Genomic DNA, 3,539 nt, shown 5'->3' on the forward strand with positions numbered 1-3,539 from the left:
ACATGTTGGTGGTTGATGTTGTGTATTTTACTCATATTTTAGCACTTTAATTCACAAGAATTCATAGCATAATCATGCATATCTTTCATGTTTTTAATAAATTTTTATATCATTTTCCTATTTTATGCTTTTCTTGGTATGTGTTGTGTTTTCTCTGAGCAGGATCAAGATTTAAGAATTAAAGAGGAAATGCTGAGCTACAGGGAAAATCACGGCCGTGATTCTAAATCACGCCCGTGATTCACCAGAGAAAATCACGGCCGTGATTCCCAATCACACCCGTGAACGCCACTGACCCTTCATAGATGTGCTCCAGAGAAGATCACGGTCGTGATTCTCAGTCACGGCCGTGATTCACTTCGCGTCCCAGCTTTTTAAGTTTTATGTTTTATTTTTTATTTTATCTTTGTAATTTTTATCTTGGTAGTTTTACCTTTTTACCCTTTTAGGTTATAAATTAGATGAGGTTAGCCTAGAACAGCACTTTTGCTTTTTGGAGAGAGTTTTTAGTTTTTGACACTTGGAGAAGGTTGGGCGCCTGTGCCATCGACTCTAAGGTTTGCTTTTCTTTTATTCTTATTTTCTTGGAGAACTACTATGAACTCCTGTGAGTAGTTTCTCTTTTTCTAGGATCAGGGCTTAGCCTCTGAGAACCTCTTTATTAATGCATTATTCAGTTTCTTAAATTTATTCCAATTCTTGATCTGTTCTTTTATATTTTATATATGAACTTTAATATTATTGTTTTCATAATAACATTAATTAAGGATGAACTGAGAGGAGAACTTGATTATAATTATGATAAACACTTAATCTTAATTTTCATAATCATAGATAATTAGGGATGAACTGAGAGGAGAACCTAATTATCGGAACCTAAAGGAACAGACTTGAGTGTTAAATCACGAGAGTAGATTTAAGCTTTCGAGGAGCAATAGATTAACAAAGATCTTAATGGGTTTAATTGAACGTAATTATCACGAGAGTAGAGATTAATTTTAATTAAACACGTCCTCGTAGCCTGAGAAGGTGCAAGGATTAAATTAGGTTAAGACTACCTTCAAGATGGAATAGAATTAATTAATGAAAATAATAATTCAATAATGTTGGAACTCTTTGTGCGAACCCTAGATTCCAGGAAATCTCCTTATCTTATCTTAAAGTTTTATCTTATTCATTAATTGCATTACTATCTCTTTTACCATAAAATCTGATCTTATCATCTCAAAACAAAAATTCTATCTGTTTTAAAATTCAAATTAAAATACTAGTAATTCTAGGTCAAACACGTAGTCCTTGTGATTCGATATTTATTACTTGACGACAACCGTACACTTGCGGTTTTTCACACATCAAGTTTTTGGCGCCGTTGCCGGGGACTACGTCTCTTGATTTAAATTACAATTATTTTAATTCGAATTAAAAAAAAAAAAAAAAAAAAAAAAAAAAAAATTTAAATAAATAAATAAATAATTTATTTTTTTTAGTGTTTACTTCTCCAATTCAGATTTCACGGGTCACTTTCTTTTTTTTTGCAGTACCTTAGGGTTAATGCAAAAGAGATCTCTACGTCTTGGGAAACCAACACCACTTGATCCTGAGATTGAAAGAACTCTCCTGAGAAGGAAAAGAAACCTTTCTAGAGAATTTGACATGGCTGCACAACGAGATAATTTACCGCTTCGGGATTACTCTGCACCCATAGCTCGTGGGATACCTGGAGGGGAGATGCAAACTGGAGCTACTGTACCAGCTTCTCTGGTGAATATGCTCAAACAGAACACCTTTGGAGGACTACCATCAGAAGATCCTAATGACCACTTAGAGGGGTTCTTGGAAATCTGTGAGACCTAGCAATTTGATGATGAAGTTTCTGATGGAATGCGACTCCGCTTATTCTCACTCACCTTGAGAGATAAGGCAAAGGTGTGGCTAAGAACAGTGCCTAGAGAAAAGATAGCAACTTGGGAATTATGTGAAAGAGCTTTTCTAGAGAAATTCTTTCCTCCTTCTAAAACTAAAGAATTGAGGAAGAAAATCACTAATTTCCAACAAGGCACTGGAGAGACTATTTATGAAGCATGGGAGCGGTTCAAAGGATATCTTCAAGCATGCCCACAACATGGCTTCAACCGTTGGCTTACCATCCAATTTTTCTTTGAAGGATTGGACCAACAAAGCACCATGATATTAGACTCAGCAGCTGGAGGATCTTTCATGGGGAAACCTATTAATGACTGCATGATTATTTTGGAAAATGTAGCCTCAAATCACAGCCAATACAGTGAAAGAGAAGTCACAGCAAGGAAAGGAACTCCGGGGCGATATGAAGTGAACAATATTGAGTTACTCTTAGCAAAATTTGATACTCTTAATCAAAGATTAGACAAGATGGAAAAAGCTAAGGTTAATTCAGTGGCTACAAATCAAGTATGTGACCTTTGTAGGGAACAAGGGCACACTGCAGTAGATTGTACCTCAATTTTTACTGGAGAAAAAGAAGATACTACTGAACAAGTGGCAACTTCTCATAATTTCTATGACACTCCTCGAAGAGAGGAGAGTAATCCATATTCCAACACATACAACCCTGGTTGGAAGAATCATCCTAACTTTTCTTGGAAGAATAACCCAGTTCAAGGAACTAGCAATCAGCAACCTAATTTCCGTCCGTCCAATCACTTTATTAATGGGGAAGGAAATCCAGTACAGACACCCTCAATTCAACAAAGTGTTTCAAGATTAGAAAACCTTATGGAGAATTTTATCACTAATCAAAAACAGACCAATGATTCAATGGCAAATTCTATTCAAAACCTTGCTGTCAAGGTTGAGAATATTACTCTCCACAACAAGATGCTGGAAAATCAAATTGCACAGTTGATGCCTAGTTCAAACAATTCTCCAGGTAAGTTCCCAGGTAAAACAGTTGCAAACCCAGCTGAAAATGTTAATGCTGTTACTTTAAGGAGTGGGAAGAAATTAGACAGACCTGTGTCTAATCAAAATGATAATATTGAGATTGATGAAGACGCTTCTCCTATGGTTGAAAAACCTGAAAAGGAGAGATTAGAAAAAGAAAAAGTATCTTCATCAAAGCCTCAAACTGTTTATCACCCCCCAATTCCTTTTCCTCAAAGGTTAGCAAGGACTAAACTTGATAGACAATTTGAAAAATTTTTAAATATGATCAAACAAGTGTATGTAAACATTCCATTTGTAGAAGCTCTACAACAGATGCCTACATATGCTAAATTTCTTAAGGATCTTTTAGCTAACCGAAGGAAATTGGATGATAGAGAGACTGTTACATTGATCCATCATAATTTGCCCAAAAAACTTAAGGATCCTGGTAGTTTCTCTATACCTTGTCTCATTGAAAATCTAAGGTTTGAAAAAGCCTTATGTGACCTTGGGGCAAGTATCAGTTTAATGCCTTTATCAATTTGCAAGAAATTAGATATGGGAGAATTAAAGCCTACAGCAATGTCAATCCAGTTAGCAGATAGATCTATAAAATATCCCATAGGAATTTTAGA

At 35.4% G+C, this 3,539-nt stretch overlaps 1 non-coding gene across 1 annotated transcript; it reads right to left on the reverse strand.

Annotated features, from left to right (window-relative positions):
- Positions 1 to 2,022: 2,022 nt before the first annotated feature.
- LOC145950991 (small nucleolar RNA R71) lies at positions 2,023 to 2,129 on the reverse strand. Its single transcript, XR_014428817.1, has one exon. It is a non-coding gene; the product is annotated as a small nucleolar RNA R71 (small nucleolar RNA).
- Between the last annotated feature and the right edge of the window lie 1,410 nt (positions 2,130 to 3,539).

Source organism: Cajanus cajan, chromosome 8, assembly GCF_000230855.2.
Source record: "Cajanus cajan strain Asha chromosome 8, NIPB_CcT2T_4, whole genome shotgun sequence".
In the NCBI taxonomy this organism is placed as follows: Eukaryota; Viridiplantae; Streptophyta; class Magnoliopsida; order Fabales; family Fabaceae; genus Cajanus; species Cajanus cajan.